The sequence below is a fragment of the Solanum dulcamara genome, chromosome 4, assembly GCF_947179165.1.
Source record: "Solanum dulcamara chromosome 4, daSolDulc1.2, whole genome shotgun sequence".
NCBI lineage: Eukaryota > Viridiplantae > Streptophyta > Magnoliopsida > Solanales > Solanaceae > Solanum > Solanum dulcamara.
Window position 1 is genome coordinate 57203960 of NC_077240.1, and position 24768 is coordinate 57228727.

Consider the following 24768-nt stretch of genomic DNA (forward strand, 5'->3'; position numbering starts at 1 on the left):
ATTTACCATTGAGCAATAAATGCGTGAAGCAAATCAATATCATATAGCACCATAATATGGTATATAGAAATATGCCGAATGAATCTCTGGCTCTAGATTATGGTAAATGCGTGTAAATACCTCTAATTACTGAATTAACAAAAAGAATTCAAATATAAAAACATAAAAGAAATCTAAAAAATTATCAATAATTGATCAAACAAGATGAATATTCCTATATAAGCTAGGACAAACACATCCTAACTAGACATGAATTAAATAATTAGAAAATAACAAATTCTAAACAACTTAGGATTCTTACACCAACTTCGAATTATTATTCCAACATTCTCCCGTAATTCAAAGTTGTACACTCTTGTCTTTTTCTTTTTTTTATTGGTGTTGTATTGGAAAGCACTTTTCTTCAATCTTCAATTTCATTCTTGTCGTTATTGTTATTTGGGAGAACTTCTCTTCAAACTTCAATTTTTTTTTGTTGTATTGGAGAACTTTCTCTCCAACTTCCTAGTGATACAATACATATATGTTGGCCCGTAGGTACAGTCTGTCCGTCCCCTAGGTACGGTCTGCCTGATCTATAGGATCGTTCTACCCGACCCAAAGGCTCGGTTTACCCGGCCCCAAGGCTCAATCTACCCGACCTGTAAGCTCGGTCTAGTGTGAGAGCACTTTTTCTCCAACTCTAGTTGATGCCCTTCCCACCAATTTCTTTTTTCTTTTGTTGTTGTTGGAGCACGTTGTCCCCAACTCTCGTTGATGCCCTTCCTACCAACTCCTTTTTTAAAAAAACTTTCTTCAATTAAAGATCCTTCCCAGAACCTGGAGGTCACAAATACAGAGCTACTACAAACTAAAATACGAGTGCAAGTCTCAAAAGTGGACTAAAAATATATACAATAACTAGCTAGTCTCAAAAAGGCGAAAGACAATTCATCCATTCTGAAGGAGATGAAAATGATTCCAAAACATCAAGTGCTCACCCTGGTCTCTGAAGTTGACTGCAAAAGGCTCGATCTATCCGCGAAGGTAGCTGGTGCTCGGTCCTGCATCAGAAAGTAGATGCAGAATGTACTATGAGTACCAAGACAACAGATACATAGTAGATATCATAGACTGACTGAGCATAAAAGATAAAAACAATATGAAAAATAGGAATAAGCTTAAATAGGAATTATAATAAGCATCGGAGGCAAAAAGGGTACTATTTGAGAAAACTACAGCTAACTACACCCAACCGGACCCCCATAATCCCTGTCGGGACACTCATGTGCAAGTTAATTAAAAACCCAGACGAACCCCCATAATCCCGCCGAGTACACTAAATAGCTACAACTATCAAGGCTACGACCAAGCATCTGGATCCCAATCTTGGCGTCGACCCCTAAAGCATTCCTGGTTCTTCGATTCTTGGAGATTATTGGTTCGAAAATGACATGGTTCTTCGATGGGAAACTATAAGGTCTAACTGGATTTTATTCCAAAGATTTTTTGAGGATGCGCTGTTCAAGTCGAGTTTCCTTATTGTCCCTTCCAAGACATCCCTTCTAACTTCCCTATTTCCAAAGGAACAAAGAAAGGTTGAAAACTCTCTTTCGAGAGCCACTTTTGTTGGGCTCGGCGGCCCCAATCGCAAGGCTAGATCCAGATCCCCTATAGCCTGTTCACCATGAGAAATGGCTAGCGGAGCATCAGGATTTCCTTGATCCATTCTCAAGATCTCAGGCCCCCCTACCAACTCGCTCCCGGTGACATTAGGCACTACCTCATTTGGGCTTGAAATAATATAACTGTCCATAAAACAAATCATTGTTGTGTTTTCGGTCTCGTTTGCATTTTGAGTTTCTTGTCTGGTGGATCTGATCTATAGTTAGGGGCAATACATATCAAAAGGTTCGAAGAAGGAAGGCGCATAAGAGTATATAACCAACCTACCCTTCTGTATAACCTATTCACATTAGTGAAGCGGTTGGATGCATAAGGGAAGTGCACGTTTGTGAGACCTTAGTCGGGATGCATAGGTGAGTCAACCTACGAGCACAAAAGAGCGTGGTACCGCTACCCCTCTCTAAGTAAAGGTAAGATTCTTAGCCCTGTAGATGACTCCATCTAAAATATAATAGGGACAGCCGTTTTCGGCTGCTCGTTTCGTATCTTGAAGAAAGAGTAGGCTTAAGTAATGGACCCTATCTACCCGAGAGGGTAGGCTTACTGTACCAGGTTCTTGGTTGTCTCGGACTTCGTGAAGAACTTCATTCTATCTCTCCCTCGTTATGAAAAAAAAAGTGGAATGAAATCCCAGTTATACAGCCCCTTTGTTCTACAGGTACAGGTAACCTCTTGCTGAAAGTCGTTTGAGCTTTTCCTGGGAGTATGGCATGGGTTACTTCAGCGCCGTAGCGCCTGGTATTCGAACATTGGCTCGAGGCATTTTCTCTACCCCTTCTTACCCTGAAAAAGCAGGTACACCTTACGTTCTTGAACCAATAACCATCTTTCAGCTAACCTGGCCTCCTCCATCCCTCGAGACTAATAAGGGGTAGTACAGGAATATTCACCTATTGTCCATCGACTACGCCTTTCGGCTTGATCTTAGGACCTGACTCACCCTCCGTGGACGAACCTTGCAAAGGAACCCTTAGGTTTTTAGGGCATTGGATTCTCACTAATGTTTGCATTACTCAAGCTGACATTCTCGCATCTGCTTCGTCCACCACCACTCGCACGAAGGATTTTCTCTAAGATGGAACGCTCCCCTACTGATGTATTTTTACATCCCACAGCTTGGCAGATCGCTTAGCCCTGTTCTTCTTCGGCGTAAGAGCGCTCGATTAGTGAGCTATTACGCACTCCTTCAAGGGTGGATGCTTCTAGGAAAACCTCCTGGCTGTCTCTGCAACCCTACCTCATTTATCATTGAGTGGTCATTTAGGGGCCTTAGCTGGTGATTCGGGCTATTTCCCTCTCGATGATGAAGCTTATTCCCCATCGTTTCACTAGACGACCTTGACCCATGTTATTTTGAGGTCATATCTAGTATTCAGAGTTTGCCTCAATTTGGTACTGTTCTCACAGACCATATCGAAACAGTGCTTTACCCCTAGATGTCCAGTCAACTATTGTGCCTCAATGTATTTCGGGGAGAACTAGCTAGCTCTGGGTTCGAGTGGCATTTCACCCCTAACTACAACTCATCTCTTGATTCTTCAACATCAGTCGGTTCAGACCTCTACTTAGTTTCACCCAAGCTTCATCCTGGTCATAGATAGATCACCCAAGTTTGGGTCCATAAGCAGTGACAATTGCCCTATGAAGACTCATTTTCGCTATGGCTCCGGTGGGTTTTCTTAACCAAGCCACTGCCTATGAGTCGCCGGTTCATTCTTTAACAGGAACGCGGTCAAATCCCTGGCTCCTCCCACTACTTGGGAGCTTATGGTTTCATGTTCTATTTTACTCCTCGATAGGGGTTCTTTTCACCCTTTCCTCACGGTACTACTTCGCTATCGGTCACCTAGGAGTATTTAGCCTTTTAAGGTGGTCCTTGCTGATTCACGCAGGATTCCACGTGACCCATGCTACTCGGGTCAGAGCATAAGCTAGTGATGCTTTTGGCTACTGATTTTCATCATCTAGGGTGCAGCATTCAGGCTGCTTCACCTAGCAGCACGACACTTGTATTGCTCTCCCATAATCCCATTTTCATGATTTAGGCTGCTCCCATTTCGCTCGCCTCTACTACGAGAATCACTTTCTCTTTCTTTTTCTCTGGTTACTAAGATGTTTCAGTTTGCCAGGTTTTCTCTTTCCTGCCTATGGATTCAGTAGTAGTTCGAAAGGTTGCCCTATTCGGGAATCTCCGAATCTATGCTTATTTTTAATTTCCCAAAGCATTTCGTCGATTACTACGCTCTTCTTCGTCTCTAGGTGCCTAGGTATCCACCGTAAACGTTTTCTCATTTGAACCTTGACCTTCACTTTTAAGGATATGCCATCCTAAGGTACTGCTAAATGGATGGATCTTATCAACGTCCATAAATGATAAATCATAGATCGAACCGCCGAATCAAAAAAATTATGTGCTATCACAAAGCTTTGTATCTGCTAAGTTCCCGAGTTGGAGATAAGTGGACTCGAACCGCTGATATCCGCCATAGAGTAAACCACTGCCTCTAAGGTCTCCCGACAGATTCTACCATAGAGGCCAATGATAGACAATAACTCCTCCCGAACACAGCTTACAACTTTCATCTACTGTGCTCTCCATAGAGCAACTCTTCTTAAAATCTATTGTGCTCTCCATAGAGCAACTCTTCTCCATCTACTGAGTTGGAATCCCATTCTAACTAAGGATTCTTATGGTTTCGAAGGATCCAACTATAGGAGAACCAGGAACGGAGGGCTTTCCCCCCTCCGCCCGACTCTTTAGTCTTAAGAATACTGGTTTTAAGAATGAGTGATTGCTCTTCTCCGACCCTGACTGCCCAACCTGAGAGTGGATAGCTAATGCATTCCACTTTTTGAACAGGGTTCTATGGTCGGTTTGTGACCCCTCGATGCTGAAGGCATCCTTGGGGTGATCTCGTAGTTCCTATGGGGTGGAGATGATGGGGTCGGTCCATGGATTTTCCTTCCTTTTCTTTTGCCGCGTTGCACTCAAAGGGTTGAAGGGAGATAGTGCATCAAGTTGTTTGTAAGGGCAAACTTGATCCTTTTCCCAGAGATCTCAGATAAGGGAACCCTCGGAGATCTGCCGACTCCAACTACCGTCTATGTATGATCCATACTAGATCTGATCAACTTCCCATCCTACCTCCTCTACGTTCTTGACAGCCCATCTTTGTCTCAGTAGAGTCTTTTAGTGGCACATTTCGGTCCTCTTCCCCATTACTTAGAAAACGTGAGACACTATTCCAGGTACAAGATACTATCATTACCTCCTGGGCAATTAGAAATCCAACCCGTAATCGTAATGACCCAATTGCAAGAGCGGAGCTCTACCAATTGAGCTATATTCCCCCGAGCCAAATGGAGCATGCATGAAGTAGTTAGATGCTTCTTCTATTCTTTTCCCTGGCGCAGCTGGGTCATCCTGGACTTGAACCAGAGACCTCGCCCATGAAGTAACTCATCGTACCTACTGTCCAACCAATTAGGAGAGAATCAATAGATTCCTTTTTGGGAGCGATTTATCCTTCTCGAACGCAGCATACAACTCTCCATTGTACTGTGCTCTTCAAGTGTGCTTGTTCCCCCCTTCTTCCTTACCCTAGCAAGTGTTTATGAAATAACTCCAATGAGAAGAAAAAAAAGGCATTAAGAGACCCTCCTGGCCCAACCCTAGACACTCTAAGATCCTTTTTCAAACCTGCTCCCATTTCGATTTCAAGTCAAGAAAAAAATGGCTCGAATGGTATGATCCCTCTGTCACCCCAGAATGAAAGGGGTGACCTCATAGTTCTTGGTTTGTGAAGAGATGCATTGTTAGGTGATCCATTTTATTTTCCCATTGAGGCCGAACCGAAACCTATGCTCGAGAGATAGCTTTCCATATGCTAATAAGGGATGTATGGATTCTTGAGAAGAGAGGAGTTGTGCTAGTCCCCCCCAGACCGCTTGGATCGTATGAGTGAATAGAAAGGTGGATCTACATTGGATCTCACCCGAATTGCCCCATCTATCATCCTGAGGAAGAGTTTGGTTTCAAACCCCGATTCAAATAGAAGGAGTATGCCATGCTAATGTGCCTTGGATGATCCACATCCCAGGGACAGATGCTAATGATCACATTGAACTATCCATGTAGCTGAGAGCCCTCACAACCCAGGCAAAACGACACAATTATCAGGGGCGTGCTCTACAACTGAGCTAATAGCCCATCGTGCGAGCCTCCCATTAGGGGCCCGCTATTCCAAAAGCGAGAGAAATCCCATACCTTTCTTTTCTTTTTTTCCCCCATGTCTTCACACGGGGGAACATAAGGACGTAAAAAAGGGGGTCCTATCAACTTGTTCCAAACTAGGATAATAAGCTCATGAGCTTGGTCTTACTTCACCGTCGAGAAAGGAAAGAAGACTTCCATCTCTAAGTTTAACTCAAACGTAGCTCCCTTCTTTTTTGGGGGGGGTGTGAAACACTGTCAAACCAAAATACCCAACAAGCATTAGCTCTCCCTGAAAAGGAGGTGATTCAGCCGCACCTTCCAATACGGCTACCTTGTTACAACTTCACTCCAGTCACTAGCCTTGTCTTCGGCATCCCCCTCCTTGCGGTTAAGGTAATGACTTCGGGCATGGCCAGCTCCCATAGTGTGACATCGGTGTGTACAAGGCTTGAGAACGAATTCACTGCCGTATGGATGACCGGCGATTACTAGCGATTCCGGCTTCATGCAGGCGAGTTGCAGCCTGCAATTCGAATTGAGGATGGATTTTTAGGGTTATCTCACCCTTGCGAGATCTCAACCCTTTGTCCCAGCCATTATAGCATGTGTGTCGGCCAGGGCATAAGGGGCATGATGACTTAACGTCATTCTTACCTTCCTTTGGCTTGTCACCGACAGTTTGTTCAGGGTTCCAAACTCAATGATGGAAACTAAACACGAGGGTTGCGCTCGTTGCAGGACTTAACCCAACACCTTATAATATGAGCTGACGACAACCATGCACCACCTGTGTCCGCATTCCCGAAGTTACCCCTCTCTTTCAAGAGGATTCGCGGCACGTCAAGCCCTGGTAAGGTTCTTCGCTTTACATCGAATTAAACCACGTGCTCCACCGCTTGCATGGTCCCCTGTCAATTCTTTTGAGTTTTATTCTTACGAACGTACTCCCCAGGCGGGATACTTAACACGTTAGCTACAGACTGCATGGGTCGATACGCACAGCACCTAGTATCCATCGTTTATGGCTAGGACTACTGGGGTATCTAATCCCATTCGCTTCCCTAGCTTTCATCTCTCAGTGTCAGTGTCGGCCCAGCAGAGTGCTTTCTCTGTTGGTTTTCTTTTCAATCTTTATGCATTTCACACTCCATCGGAAATTTCCTCTGCTCCTATTGTACTCCATCTTAGTAGTTTCCACCGTCTATCCAGGATTGAACCCTTGGATTTGATGATGTACTTAAAAATCCACCTACAGACGCTTTACGCCTAATCATTCTGGATAATGCTTGCATCCTCTATATTATCGCGGCTGCTAGCAAAGAGTTAGCCGATGCTTATTCCCCAAATACCTTCATTGCTTCTTCTCTGAGAAAAGACGTTCACGACCCATGGTCCTTCTACCTCCATGCAGTATTACTCTGTCAGGCTTTCGCCCATTATGGAAAATTCCCCACTACTGCCTCCCGTAGGAGTCTGGGCCGTGTCTCATTCCTAGTGTGGCTGATCATCCTCTCGGACCATCTACTGATCATCACCTTGGTAATCTATTTCCTCACCAACTAGCTAATCAGATGCGATCCCCTCCTTGGGAGGATTCCTCCATTTGCTCCTCAGCCTACGGGGTATTAGCAGCCATTTCCAGCTGTTGTTTCCCTCCCAAGGGAAGGTTCTTATGCGTTACTCACCCATCCTCCACTAGAAATACCATTTCTCGTATTTCTCATCCGACTTGCATATGTTAAGCATGCCGCCAGCGTTCATCTTGAGCCAAGATTGAACTCTCCATGAGATTCATAGTTGTATTACTTATAGCTTCCTTGTTCGTAGACAAAGCAGATTCAGAATTGTCTTTCATTCCAAGGCATAACTTATATCCATACGCTTCATATTTTCTCAGAGTTCACTCCGAGAAATATAGCCATCCCTGCCCCCTCACATCAATCCCATGAGCCTCTTATCCATTCTCATGAAACGACAGTAGGGGACAACTAGAAAAACTCACATTAGGCTTATGGATAATCAGGCTCGAACTGACAACTTCTACCACGTCAAGGTGACACTCTACCGTCGAGTTATATCCCTTCCCCACCCCATCAAGAAATAGAACTGACTAATCCCAAGTCAAAGGGTCAAGAAACTCAATGCCACTATTCTTGAACAACTTGGAGCTGGGCCTTCTTTTTGTACTATTACGGATATGAAAATAATAGGCAAAATCGGATTCAATTGTCAACTTTCCCTATCGGAAATAGGATTGACTACCGATTCCGAAGGAATTGGAGTTACATCTCTTTTCCATTCAAGAGTTCTTATGCGTTTCCATGCCCCTTTGAGACCCCAAAAAATGGAAAAAATCCTTTTTTAGGAACACATACAAGATTCGTCACTACAAAAAGGATAATGGTAACCCTATTATTAACTACTTCATTTATGAATTTCATATAAAAGAGGTTGACCTCCTTGCTTCTCTCATGATACACTCCTCTTCCCGCTAAGCCCCTTTTTTCCTCGGTCCACAGAGATAAAATGTAAGACTGGTGCCAACAGTTCATCACGAAAGAAAAGACTCACTAAGTAGGTAGCACTAACTAATACTAATCTAATATAATAGTCTAATATATCTAATATAATATAAAATACTAATATAATAGAAAAGAGCTATCTTTTCTGTATACTTTCTCCGGTTCCGTTGCTACCGTGGGCTTTACACAATCAATCAGATTAGATAGATATCTCTTCAACATAGGTCATCAAAAGGATCTTGGAGACCCACCAAAGTACGAAAGCCAGGATCTTTCAGAAAATGGATTCCTATTCAAAGAGTGCATAACCGCATGGATAAGCTCACACTAACCCGTCAATTTGGGATCCAAATTTGAGATTTTCCTTGGGAGGTATCGGGAAGGATTTGGAATGGAATAATATCGATTCATACAGAAGAAAAGGTTCTCTATTGATTCAAATACTGTACCTATGGGATAGGGATCGAGGAAGGGGAAAAACCAAAGATTTCACATGGTACTTTTATCAATCTGATTTATTTTGTACCTTTTGTTCAATGAGAAAATGGGTCAAATTCTACAAGATCAAACCTATGTATGCTACCCAATTCACTGATATGAGAGGACCAATCCTCTCATTACTAAGGGTGAATCAAATCCACATATCGCACCACTAAATAGCTACAACTATCAAGTCTACGACCAAGAATCTGTGATGCCAAGAATCGAAGAACCATGTCATTTTCGAACCAATAATCTCCAAGAATCGAAGAACCAGGAATGATTTAGGGGTCGACACCAAGACTAGGATCCAGATGCTCGCCCGAATATTTAGTGTGGCCAAGGCTAAAACTGGATACCCGAATGCTCGCCATAATAAATCGGTAGAGTCGAGGTCAGGGTTAGGTACCCAGATGCTCAGCGTAATCCATCAGTAGATCTAGGCCAGGGCTGGGTACACGGATGCTCGTCAAACTAGTAAGCTGGCAAAGGCCGGGGATGGGTACCCGGATGCTCCCTGATGGAATTTTAGAATGGAGGTCGGGACTGGGTACCCAAATGCTCATAGATAATTTATCCCATGGTGCTGAGTATTCTTCTTTTCAATTGTACGCTAATAGTCTCGAGAAGATCATTCTCTATAAATTAACTAATATACTGCCAAAGCTTGAACCGGAGCCAAAACAGAACAATCATAAAGTCTAGTATTGTCGATGCATCTCGAAAGTCGAAATCATGCCGAGGTATGGATAAGGGTATTCTTGAAAGCAAGGTTACCGCCTAGCTAAGGCAAAGCTATAAGGCACTAACCCGCTACGCTGTTCTACAAGGATCTAAACCCGTTGGAACGACGTTAGGGCAACTAAGGCAGGTTTACAACCTATACTAAGGTCAACATACTCCACAATATCGACAACATAATCATCCAACTACCCTTACAATACTAACAAATATAAGACAGGGTCACATGTTTTCAATTACCCGAAAAACCTAGTAAAAGTTTAAAACATGGTTAACTTAAGATGTAAAAACAAGCTACCCAACCCAAATTTCAACAATCTCAGTATGCTTTCACACATTCCATCTTAATCTAAAGAAAAGAAAGTTGTAGCCTACCTGTAGATTGAACACGCGCGCTCAAAATCACTGTGCCAAAGTTTTTTCCTTCCGAACAGCCTTAGAATGCTTCCACATTGTCAAAAATAGAATCACAATGTCGTTATGGTCATTTAGAAACTAATTTTATAATTTTCGAAGATGGGACAATTTCGGAGCCTAAAATGGAAAATGTGGGACCCGCATACAAAATTCTGGAATTGACCCCAAAAATAGGTTCTAAACAGCATCTCAAGCTCAAGGATCAAATTACAAAATAATTCGGGGTGGAAAAATAACACAAGACGATCATGCAATAAATTCCCAAATTTTTAAGTTAAGAAGACAAATAAGGCAGCATCTTTGGTCAGCGATTTCTCAAAAACAACACTCTCTCGATCAAAAAAAATTATGCCATGATGTTCCTTGCAAAAAATCCCATAACTTAGCCTTAAAATCACTAAAAATGAAGCTCAAATGATTAAGATAGAATCTTCCAAAATTCAACACAATTTCAATCCAAAAATGACTATATGCAGCAGCTAAATTAATAATTTACCTCATATGAAGCCTCCCCTCAAGATTCTGAGTACACCAATGGATTTCACATGAAATTCTCTTGAATTTAGACCTTTAATTAGTTGAATTTGAGGATGAAACAAAGGAGAAATCGAGGTTTGAAATTAAGAAGTGATGATGAATTTCGTCCTTGGTATTTTATTAAAAGACCAAGATTTGGCCTTCGCGAATGTGTCCTAAGTGGACCGCGAATGGGGAAGTCACAGATGATGACCTTTGCAAACGTAGCTAGTGGCCCGCAAATGCGGAGGTAAAAGCCCCATACCTCCGTGATAGCGGTCAAGGCCCCACGAACGTGGAGGAAAAACACACAAACCTCCGTGAATGCAGCCATGGCCCTGTGAATGCAGAGAACAAGGACATGCATCTCCGCGAACGAGGAAAAGGGCCTGCGATCATGAAGAACAAATTCTCCTGAACTGGATATCAGTTGAAAAGCTGATTTTTCTCAAGTTCAAATATTCTAATGGGGTGCTCGAAATTCGTTCGAAATCCCGTGCGTACAAACGAGATATGCTACCCCACCAAATTCGACGTTTCAAACTCAATGGAGTAATCAAAATTTCCATATGAGGTTAGTATGACTGAAAGTGGGTCCCACAATCGAGGGTCATTTTGAGTAAATTTCCACAATGAGCCTCGGGATTAGATTGAAAGCCTCAGAAAGTGAACAAAGGGTCGTTCTAGACCAAACTCAACATTTCGGAGCTAACCGTTCTATCAGAATTTTCATCTGAGCGTGTTTTCTAAGAATATTTACCAAATTCAATCATGGGCCAAATTTCAAAGGCAAGAGCGCCAAATGACCCCAAACTTGTACCGATTATCTCGGTACTCGTGTCGGCCATGCTACTAGCCTAATTTGGCCTTCCAAAGATGATAAAACCGTCAGAATTCCATTCCTATGTCGTTTTCCTATAGTTATGACCGAAGTCAACTTTTTAAGTTGTGAAAGTTGCAAAACAGGGAAATAGGTCTAAAACACAAATGAACGAATGAGCTACCGGTGCCAGTAGGTCATAAATGACCTGGGGTCGCTACAGGAATGATCTAAAAGATGAAACGGAAGCAACATTAGGAAAATGTCCTGGAGGGTCATTACAACATCCACTACTAAAAAAACTTTCGTCTGTGAAAGTAAAGACAAGGATATACTTGGAGGCTCAAATAAGCAGGGGAACTGCTACCGTTAGGTCCCCTACGTAGCCTCCTCGATCAGACGGTAGCGCCATTGGACTTAACCACAGGGATGGACCTAGAATGAAGCTGGCGAACATCTTTGGATAAAATAGCAATCGGCTCCTCAACATAAGCCAGGCGATCATCCAACTCAACTGACTCATACCGACGTACGTGGGACTCATATAGAATGTACCGGTGCAGCATAGAGACATGGAAAATAAGGTGTATAGATGAAAATAATGGAGGTAGAGACAAGTCATAAACAACCTCTCCAACTCACTTCAGAATCTCAAAAGGCCCAATATACCTGGAGATAGGCTTACCCCGCCTACCAAATCTCATCACACCCTTCAAGGGCAAGACCTTCAAGAACACACGATCTCTAACCTCAAAACACAAAGGTCAGCGCCTGCAATCAGCATAACTCTGGTGCCTACTCTAAGTTGTCCTTAGCCTATCCTGAATAACTTAGACCCTGGCTACGACATCCTAAAGTAAATTGATACTGTGCGTTCCAGGCTCTGAAGACTCAAACCAACCAAACCGGAGTGCGATAACGCCTATCATATAAGGCCTCGAACGAGGCCATCTGAATACTAGAGTGATATATGTTGTTGTATGCAAACTCCACCAAAGGCAAGTGCTGCTCCAAATAACCCTCAAACTCCAATACACAAGCTCACAGAATATCCTCCAGAACCTGAATAGTACGCTCTGACTGACCATCAGTCTGTGGATGAAATATTGTGCTAAGATCAACTCAGGTGCCCAACTCTCTCTAAAAGGCTCTCTAGAAACTGAAAGTAAATGGAGACCCCTATCTGATATAATAGATATCGGCACCCCATGAAGATAGACTACCTCCTAAATATAAATTTGAGCTAAACGCTCTGCACTGAGAGTAGACCGCGCTGGCAAAAAGTATGCTGACTTGATCAATTGATCAATGATGACCCAAACACCATCATTACCTCTAGGTGTCCGAGGTAATCCCATCATGAAGTCCATGGTAATCTGCTCCCATTTCCACTCGAGAATGGGTAATCTCTGAAACACTCCATTAGGCAGCTGATGCTCGACCTTAACCTACTAGCAACTCAAGCAATGGGATATACTCAGCTATATCTCTCCCTATGCCACATCACCAATAATGCTATCTCAAATCCCGATACATCTTCACGGTGCCCGGATGAATAGCATACTTGGAATCGTGGTCCTCATGAAGGATCAACTGAATAAAGTCTCCAACTCTAGGAACACAAAGGCGACCATCAAACTGTAGTACCCCATCTGAATCTATAGAAGCCTGGCTACCCTTGCCTTGCAATACCAACTTCCTAAGCTCTACCAATGCTCCATCCTCAAACTGTCGGTCATAAATCTGGTCCAACAGAGATGACTAAGCTCCCATAAAAGACAAAATTGGTCCAAAATCTAAGATGTCCAACCTGACCATCCCATTATCCAAAGATTGGATGTCTAAGGCTAGGGGTCCCTCCATTACAGACAAGTAAGATAGACTACCCATACTCCCCGCCTTCTGCCTCAAAGCATCTGCTACTACATTAATCTTTCCCGGATGGTAGAGGATAGAGATATCATAATCCACGAATAGCTCAATCCAGTATTGCTATTTAGAATTAAGGTCCCTCTCACTCATAATGTACTATAGACCACGGTGATCCATATATATCTCATAATGGACCTCGTAAAGGTAGTGCCTCCACTTCTTAAGCATGAAAACTTCCCCCGCCAACTCTAAGTCATAAGTGGGGTAGTTGAGATCGTGCGCTCTCAACTGTCTGGAAGCATAAGCAATAACTCGGCCCCGCTGTATCAGAACAAACCCCAAGACCTACACCAAAAGCATCACAATATACTGAAAAACTCTTGCCCTTAATTGAAAGAGTCAAAATGGGAGTGGTGGTAAGCAACTCCTTGAGCTTCTGAAAGCTCAACTTACAGTCCTCGAATCACACAAAGGGAACATCCTGATGGGTCAAATGGGTCAATGGGGCTGCAGTGGTGGAGAAACCTTCGATGAAGCGCCTGTAATAACCAGCCAATCCGACGAAGCTCAGAATCTCTATAATAGATGTGGGCCTAGCCCAACACGAATAGCCTCAATCTTTGCCAGATCTACCATGATACCATCCTTGGATACCACATGTCCTAGAAATGCCACAGACTTCAACAAAAACTCGCACTTTGAGAATTTAGCATAAAGCTACTGGCCTCTCAAAGTTTAAAGCACAACTCTCAAATGCTGCGCGTGCTCCTCTCTACTCCGCGAGTACACCAGTATATCATCGATGAATAAAATCACGAAGAAGTCAAGATAAGGCCTGAATACTCAAGTAATAAGGTCTATAAAAGTTATGGGGGAATTAGTAAACGCAAAAAAGATCACAAGGAACTCTAGTGTCCATAACAAGTCTGAAAAGCAGTCTTAGGAATGTCAGCAGCTATAATCCTTAGCTGGTGGTAGGCGGACCTCAAGTCAATCTTAAAAAATATGAAGGCACCCTAAAGTTGGTCAAATAGATAATCGATACGAGGTATGGGGTAATGGTTTTTCACCATCACTTTGTTCAGCTACCTATAATAAACACACATCCGCATAATCCCATCCTTCTCCTTAACAAATTGGATGGGGGAATCCCCTAGCGACACACTCGAATGAATAAAGCCCTTACCTAGGAGGTCCCCAAGCTGCACACTGAGCTTGTTAAGCTCTGCAGGGGCCATACTGTAAGGTGGTATAGATATGGTCTTAGTGTCCAGCTCTAAATCTATAGCAAAGTTAATATTTCTCTCTAGGGTAGGCAAGGTAGGTTAGTAGGAAAGACATCAATAAACTCACTAACCATAGAAACTAAATCTACAGAAGGGGCCTCACTTGACACATCACAGACATATGCTAAGAACACCACACACCCAGACGCAACTAGCCGTCAGGCCTATATAAAGGATATGATCCTAGTCGGTGAGTGACTATAAGCACCCTGCCACAAGACCGGGGGAATGCCAGGCATGACTGATGTAATATTCCTAGAATAACAGTTCAAAACCATATGATGAGGAGATAGCCAATCCATGCCTAGAATAACATCGAAGTCCAGCGTGTGAAGTTAAATAAGATCTGCCCGTGTCTCATTCCCCTAAATAGTTACCACACAAGATCTACAAACCTGATCCACTACTAAAGAATCCCCTAACGGGGTCAAAACATGCAACGACACTTCAAGAGACTCAAAAAAAATACCTAAACGGGGAGCAAAATATACAAACACATAGGAATACATGGAACATGGATCAAATAAGGCTGAAATAGTCTGCTGACAAATAAGGATAGTACCTGTAATGACATCATCAAATGCCTCGGCCTCTGCCCTTGCTGAAATAGCATAGAAATGGCCACAACGGCCTCTACCATAACCATTTTCCCTGGCACCTGACTTGCCTCCCCGGGGACCTCCTCGAACACCCTATTGGCTATTGCCGTGACCCTTCCCTCGATCTCTACTCATGGGTGGGGGTGATTTGCTGCCAATGGTCTAGCCCGGCTGAGGCACTCTCTATTCCAGTGCTCTAGTGAGCCACAATCAAAACAACCTAAAGCTGAGCAGCCTGTGATAACTCATCTGTGGTACAAAGAAAGCTGACATGATCCCATTGAGTTCTGCCCTATGATGGAACCCCCCGAATGGGGCTGACTATCCTCAGCTACTGGCAGGGCGGCCTAAAGCTAGTTAGACTGACCTTGCAGGAACTACTAGCAGGGCTGTCATAACTATCATGGACCATAGACTGGGACCCACTGTAGCTGCCCTGGTGCCTAGGTCTCTTATCAGTGCTCCATCCCTAACCTCAGGTAGGGCCTCAATTCGCGCACAAAACATTGTACCCTCTCCTCCTCAGTGGGTAGAATCATAATAGCATGCCGAGATAACTGATGAAATCTGGCCTTATACTCGGCGATCTTCATCTAACCCTGCTCCAACTAAGTAAACTGATCCTAATGTCGGTCCCTAATGCTCCTAGGGATGTACCTGGCCAAGTAGGCCTTTGAGAACTAAGCCGAAGTCAACGGTGGTGACCCAGCTGGCTTGATCTGTAAATAAGAACACCACCACTGCCTGGCTGACCCACGAAATTGGTGAGCAATGAAGTCAGCGCCTCTGGACTCCACAAGACCCAGAGAGTAGTGCTTCTCCTGACAGGTAGTCATGAACTCCATGGCATCCTGGCCAATGGCTCCAAACAATGTCGGAGGTGACAGCCTCTGAAAGACCCCTACCATCTTCTGCTCGTGTAGTGACATGACACCCTCTGAAATTATGAACAGGGGTGCAATAGCTTGTGGAGATGGCTGAACCTCAGGTACTGGCAGTATAGGCCGATCCCGCGGTGCTGGCATGTCCGCCGTTGGAGCTGGGGCCATTGGTATAACCCCAATAGCTGTGAGGAGCTGGGCAATCGCTTTCTATAGTGATAGGGTCATAACTGGTGCGGATGGAGGATGTGCTGCTAGTGGTGGACCCTCTGACTAAGGAGGAATGGGGGCGTCCTAATGCACCTCTACATGCTCAAGAGGTATATCTAGGTTGGGAGATGGTACTTCTCCCTTGCCTACGCCACGATGCCGGCCTCTAGGCCTTCCCGGCCCTGGTGGATCATCGCCACCAGTGGTACCGCACGTACGACCCATCCCTGCGAAAGAGTGAAATAAATGAGTTTTCAGGAAACCAATAATACACAAAGCTGCACGAAATGATACAATCATAGAGAACGTTCTTAATGACATCTTGTAGTCTCCCGAAGATAAGTTACGTATGTATCCGCACCTATTCACGGGATTCTACTAGACGCTAGCTCTGTACAAGTGAGACCAACAAACCTGGGGCTCTGATACTAACTTGTCATGACCCGATTTCTCAATTCATGATGGCACCTACTATAGCCACCAGTAGTTAAGCCAACCTATGAACTCGGAACGACAAGTAATGGGTTTGAGGGCGAAAACTAAAATAAAATACGAGTACAAGTCCCAAAAGTGGATCAAAAATATATATAATAACTGGCTAGTCTCAAAAAGGCAAAACACGGGTCATCCATACTGAAGGAGACGAAAATGATCCCAAAACGTCGAGTGCTCACCCTGGTCTTCGAAGCTGATTGCAACAGGCTCAATTTATCTAAGACGGTAGCTGGTGCTCGGTCCTGCATTACAAAAGTAGATGCAGAGTGTTGTATGAGTTCCAAGACAACAGGTACCCAGTTGGCATCATTGGCCAATTGAACAGAAAAGGTAAAAATAATATGAAAAACCCAGCTACCATGCACTAGCCCGCTACACCATTCTATAAGGATCTAAGCCTGTCGGAGCGACGCCGGGGCAACTATGGCAAGTTTACAACCTATGCTAAGGACATCATACTCCACAATATCAACAACATAATCATCCAACTTCTCTTACAATACTAACAAATATTAGATAGGGTCACATGCTTTTAATTACCCGAAAAGCCCAATAAAAGCTTAAAACATGGTTTCTAACCCCTAAAATATAAAAAAAAAAGCTACCCAACCCAAATTACAACAATGTAAACATACTTTCACACATTTCAGCTCAATCTAAAGAAAAGAAAGTCGTAGCCTACCCATAGGTTGAACAGCGCGCTGTAAATCACTGTGCTGGAGTTTTTCCCTTACGAACGTCTTCAAAATGCTGCCACACTGTCAAAAAGAGAATCATAACATCGTTACAGTCATTTAAAAACTAATTTTATAATTTTCAGAGACAGACCAATTTTGGGGTCTAGAATGGGAAATATGAGATCCGCATCCGAAATTGACCCCAAAAATAAGTTCTAAACAGCATTCCAAGCTCAAGAATTAAATTACAATACAATTCGGGGTGGAGAAATAACACAATATGATCATGCAATAAATTCCCACATTTTTAAGCTAAGAAGACAAATAAAGCAACATCTTTGGTTAGTGATTTCTCAAAAATGAAACTCTCCCGATCAAAAAAATTACACCATGACGTTCCTTGCAAAAAAAAACATAACTTAGCCTCAAAAATCACTAAAAATGGAGCTCAAATGATTAAGATACAATCTTCCAAAATTCAACACAATTTCAACCTGAAAATGACTATATGCAGCAGCTAAATTAATAATTTACCTCACACAAATCTCCCCTCAAGATTCCAAGCTCGCCAACAGATTTTTCACAAAATTCTCTTGAATTTAGACCTTTAATTAGTCGAATTTGAGCTTGAAACGAAGGACAAATCGAGCTTTGAAATTAAGAAGTGATGCTCAATTTCGTCCTTGGTCTTTTATTAAAAGACCAAGATTTGGCCTTCGTGAACGTGGCCTAAGTGGCCCGCGAACGCGGGGGCAAAAGCCTCACACCTCCGTGAATGCGGCCAAGGCCCCGCGAACGCGGCCAACGCCTTACGAACGCGGAGGAAAAACATGCATACCTCTGTGAACGCGGCCATGGCCCCACAAACTTGGAGAGCAAGGACCGGGTCTCCGTGAATGTAGGCAAGGGACCACAATCGCAAAGAACAAATTCTCCTACACCAGATATCAGCTGAAAAGATGATTTTTCTCAAGTTCAAATATTCTGATGGGGTGCCCAGAATTCGATTGGAATCCCGTGTGTGCAAACGAGATATGCTACCCCACAAAATTTGATGTTCTAGACTCAATAACACAGTTAAAATTTCCATACGGGGTCATTACGACTAAATGTGGGTCCCAAATCCAAAGGCCATTTTGAGTCAAATTCCACAATAGGCCACGAAATTAGATCGGAAGCCTTAGAAAGTGAACGAAGGGTTGTTCTAGACCAAACTCAACATTTTGAAGCTAACCACGCTGTTAGAATTTTTATCTGAGTGCGTTTTTCAAGAATGTTGACCAAAGTCAATCATGGGCCAAATTTTAAAGGCAAGAGCAACAAATGGCCCCAAATTTGTATCGATTGCCTCGACACTCGTGCCATCCATGCTGCTAGCCTAATTTGGCCATTCCGGACCTGATGGAACAGTCAGAATTCCATTCTGAGGTTATTTTCCTGAAGTTATGAACAAAGACAATTTTTCAAGTTATGAAAGCTCCAAAACAGGGAAACAAGCCTAAAACCTAAACGAACGACCAGGCGACCGAGCTATCGGCGCCAGCAGGTCATAAATGACCCGGGGTCGCTACAAGAATGTTCTAAACGATGAAACGAAAGCAGTATTAGGAAAATGACTTGGAGGGTCATTACACGGCGTTTGTCATCATGATCATTGGCCAGACGGATGGCATATATGGGTCATAGCCGCCTGCCGGCAACGAAAACTCTTTGTTTCTCTACCAGAATCGTAAAAGCTTTGATACCATTTTGAAGAAAAATATTTTATTTATAAAGTCAAAATCACTTGAATCTTACTTGAAGTTCTCTATGTTTTTGTATTTTCTGTATATTCTAGTGTTGAAAATAACGTAACAACATTCCTATTTATAATAATAAGAAATCAAATTAAACTAGGATTAGAAAATCTATTCCTATATAAATTAGGACAAACACATCCTAACTAGATATGAATTAAATAAATAATCATAAACAACTTAGGATTCCTGCTCTAATTTTTCATTATTATTCCAACAATATTTTTCGACAAAATTTGCTAACAAAGCAAAATATACGTACATTTATTAATTCGTCCCAAATATTTAAAAGTATTGTCCGATTTTACAGCTATTTCTTCCACTGCAATTAATGCAACGGATCGACAAAAAGCAAAAAGAAGTAGCTATAGAAATAAGATTGTATCATGACCATCACCACAATTCATAATGAAAATAGATGTACATCCATCAATTTGTCCCAAGCATTTAAAAGTAATGTTCAACTTTACAGCTACGTCCTCTAGGACCTCTACTGCAGTTAGTCTGCAAGGGAACTACAAGAAGCAAAAAAAAATTAGCTATCAAGAGTAAGATTGTATTATAACCATCACCACAATTCAATATCTTAACCTAACTAATTAAGCAAATATCAATTGCTAGTAAGATTGTATCGTGGCGCAGAGACACTTCTTGTTAAGCACTCATGATATATATAAGCCAAAAGTTTGCCTAAAATACTGTAGAAAACTCAAAAGTCATGCTGGGGAGATATTCTTAAAAATGCATTTTAAATTTATGATTACCCGTTACAAAGAAGTGAAAGAACAGATATATGGAATACGAATTTAATCCCAAAAACTATTAAATTTAAATGTGCAATTGATTCTACTATTAAAGAATTAAAGGTACATCCATGATGAAGTCTTTCCTGATGGATAATTAATTAAACAATATAATTAGGCTCTTTTTGTCTTCTTGATAATAATAACTTACTACAATTTAATATTATTTCATACATAACTTGAAATGTATATTTAATTTTAGGTACAATAATAACATAAAAGATATTATAGGATTGAAGGGTACAAATGCTAATCAATTTTTTATGGGCATTTTACTAATTCAATTTTTGACTTACTATATTATAAATGGGAAGCCTCAAAGTAAAAAGTTGAAAGACCAAAATAATCATCAAATGTTAATATTTTGCCTTTAAATCTTTCATTTATTCAAAAACATATCTAAATTATCTATTTTTTGAATTTCATATCTAAATTGTTGGGAGTGTGAGTTTCATATATAAACTATCACTCATTAATTTGAGAAACACAAATCTTTCTTTTATTACACTCTCTTGATGGTTGTGTACTACACTCTCGGTTTTATTTATAAAAAATTGTCACATGACACTTCACATGGATAAAATATTTCACCTTGGAACTAAATAAATTATTTCTATTAGTTAAAAGTTAAAGATTAATGTATCACTATCCAAAAAAAAATATTTTTTTAAGAAAATAAAATTTAAATCATTTTTCTTACTCCACTCCACCACCTCCTCCCACCGTAACCCCCCCCCCCCCAAAAAAAAAAAAAATTTAAAATTTAAATTTCTTTTATAAAAGTTCTAACAAAAAATTCTTACTTCACCCCCACCAGACACACACACTCCGTCCAAATATTTTTTAGATATTATTCTTATTTTTTCAGAAAATAAAATCTTATCGCATCCCACATAACCTTCCGCTACCATTTGTTTTTTCTCGTTTTGTATTTATATACATATGTTTTCAGGAAATATATTCTATTTGAAGAAAAGATTTTTTAAAAAATACTTTTTTATTTTTTGGTATATTACGCAAGTAGAAAAAATTACTTTCCTAAAAACATGTATATATCTAACAAAAACGGAAAAACAAAATGTAAAAAAAAAAAGAGTGAAGCGTTAGATTATTTTTTTAAAATAAAAATAATATCTAAATTTTTTTGGGAGGAGTGGGTGTTTTTTTTTTTTTTGGGGGGGGGGGGGGGGGGTTACGGCAGAGGAGGTGGTGAAGTTGTGTAACAAAATTATTTTTAATTTTATTTTTTTAAAATAAATTTGTTTGTTTTTGGATAGTGATACTTTAATCTTTAAATTTTTAACTTACAATAATAGTTTATTTAATTTTTGTCAAGGTGAAATGTTTTATCTATGTGCAATGTCATGTGGCAAAATATTTTAAAATAAAAGAGAGAGTGTATTACACACACCACTAAGGTGTGTTTCTCCAAACTAATGAGTGATAGTTTAGGTATGAAACTCACACTCTTAATATTTTAGGTATGAAGCTCCAAAAAGAAAAAATAATTTAGGTATATTTTTGACACTTTATTCATGAAAAATTTAATACAATTCAAAACCAAAAAAAAGATAGGGTAAACTACACAAAATAGACCCATTTGTGAAACTATTTAGGAAAAAACTAAGTTCATGCCCCATAAAAGCAAAATAATTACAAATAAATACCCCTTTATAATCCATACCCCCCAAAGCATGAGATTCGCTAGCAAAATACCGTCGTAGTATCAATATACTAACATGGTATCATTGAGACTATTTTAGTCTTTAATGATACCACTACAGTATATCTATATATTGTCATGTTATCATTGATGTCTACTTAAATCCTTTAGCTACATCTCTATAAAATCATCATATACTGACATGACATCATTAAGGATCGTTTCATATAATCATTAAGGATCGTTTCATACAAATATTGAATGATAACATCATAGTATATATATACTTTGATGGTATCATAAAGGTTTTCCTAAGTCATTCGATATTACATTAATGATACTACCATTGTATATTCGTATATTATCATGACATTGAAAATCCTTAATAAGACACTTTTAAAATCTTCAATAATACCATAAAAATATCTTGATACCTTATCGGTATCATATAGGATTGAACTCTTTTTTAAAAAAAATTAATAAAACAATTAAGAAAAAATTATTAAAATCACAATCTTATTTATTAAACTAATTAGTAAATATATTCTTTGTGATACTCCGTTGGTATGTAGATACCCTATCGATATCATATAGGACTGAACTTAATCCTCTGTGATACTCCATCGGTATATGATACCCTATCGATACCATGTAGGGTGGACGATGACGTCAGCGCACGAATTTAAAATAATTAAAGAGAGTACAAGGGTAATTAGTTTGGCCGAAGGGAATATAAAGAAATTATTTAGGGAAGGGGTATGGAGTGATAAACATTTTGTTTAAAGGATCCATTTTGTGTAGTTTTCCCAACTATTTATCCAAATTGGATCCAACCCAAATTATTTATCTTTAATGAACTCATAGCCCAATCTATTCACCCTCTTACCCCCACTTTCTCCTTTCTTTTTTCGCGCATGACGTCAGCATCATTGTTATGAGTTAATCCTCTGTGATACTCTATCGATATCTTGATACAATAGCGGTATCATATATGACTGAGCTTAATTCTTTGTTATAGTTCGTCAGTATATTGATACTCTATCGGTATCATATATGATTGAACTCTTTTTTAAGAAATAAAAATGAAATAATTAAGATAAAAATATTAAAGTCACAATCTTATTTATTAAACTCTAAATTAATAGAAAAAATATTTTTTTTGATACTCCGTCGGTATATTGATACCATATCGATATCATATATGACTGAGCGTAATCCTCTGTGAAACTTCATCAGTATATTGATACCCTATCGGTATTATATAGAGTGGATGCTGACGTCATCATAACGTCAGTGTGCGAATTTAAAAATAAATTTATGTTATTTAAAAATAAAAAAAGAATATGAGAGTAATGAGACATATAAAAATAAATATTTTTTAGGGGGGTATAAGTGTTCTTTTCCAAAAAAAAGAGTAAAGAAAGGGAAGCTTACATAAATATACTATAATACATATTACAGAGAATAATTTATAAAACACATATAATACAAATTTTATTGATGAATAATACATTTATCACACACTTTAATACACTTATAATACATTGTGTCAATTTCTTACAAAAATAAGCATAATATATTTTTAAAAATATTTATAATACATTTATATCACATGCATAATTCACTTTTAATACATAATGCAGATTTATTATAGTATTATAAATATATTTCTATAAATAATAATAAATAATAAATATTGTTAAAATTAATAATTATTTATTAAAAAGAACTCACTCAAGTAATTTTTCCCTAAAGAAAAGTGAGAGTTGTATGGTTAGCCCATAGTAAATGAAAAGGCAAATGGATGGACTTTAGTTTGTTGTTACTGCAATCATTTAGTGCGGTTTTGTTTAGTTAATCAATTTTTTAAGGGTTTATTATTATTTATTACGATTAATATTATTATTATTATGATCAACTTTTGATTTAAAACTTTCCCAGTTTGGTATTCAATATAGCATAATATGATTATTATTTTATATTTAATTAATTAGATATTTTATAATATTTTGATTTAATATAGATATAACGGTAATTCAACTTTACACTTTGAAGTTTCCCATTTTTAATATATATATATATATATATATATATATATATATATATATGATATTTTTCTCCCATTAGTTAACAGGCTAATGTTTCACTATTTAATTTGCATGCACGTCGTCCTATACAAGCGGATTCAAGATTCACTAGGATTCAAGAAGCATCTTAGTTTAGTATATTTGTTTTGCACGTGTGTTTCGCATTAATCAATAAAATTATATATAAAAACAAAATTATAAAAAATAGCAATTGATATTTAAATAAATGTTATATCTATTTAAATAATATAAATAAATATTGTATCTCAAATATGCTTTTGTCTATTGTATTTCACTTTATCTTCTTTTACAAATGATTTTTGGAATTTATATTCTTTCTAGAAAAAATTACACTTTAGTGCAGCCCGTAACAACATAAGTAATACCAATATGAATGAGAAATAAATTAAGAAAAAAATATGCCTCAGATCCGCTCGTAATCTGCACAAGTCTCAAATAATGCACTCCACATGAATTTTCCTTTACATGCATAAGAATATTGAAGAATCAATCAATAATTGTTTATATAGATTTGTTCATATATTAATCAAATACTGTCTAATAACTTTAGAAAGACTACAAACATATTGATGAGTGAAAACTGAAAAGTTGAAAAAGAAAAATAACATTCATGGAACATTATAAAAAAGGCAGTTTGGTGCACTAAAGCTCCCGCTATGTGCAGAGTCCGGGGAAGGGCCCGACCACAATGATCTATTGTACGCAGTCTTACCTTGCATTATATCTAAAAAAAAAAAAATTTTCTTTCCATTTTGGATACATGCTTGTTATATGAAAAAAAAAATAGGAGGAGATGTTTGTAACAACTCAAACTAGAAAAATAATTTCTAACAATTTCAAATAAAACAAAAGAAATTTAGCTCTTAAACTATAATTCTTAATCAATTTTAAAAATTTTACTCTTTGTACTCACATACTACAGATATAGTGATTTTTTCTCATAAGATTTTTTTTTTTTGATAAAAACGTTTTTATAATGGAAAAATTGTCAATTAAAAATA

At 39.5% G+C, this 24768-nt stretch overlaps 1 pseudogene; it reads right to left on the reverse strand.

Annotated features, from left to right (window-relative positions):
- Positions 1-5387: 5387 nt before the first annotated feature.
- LOC129884260 (uncharacterized) lies at positions 5388-15641 on the reverse strand (annotated as a pseudogene).
- Positions 15642-24768: the final 9127 nt, after the last annotated feature.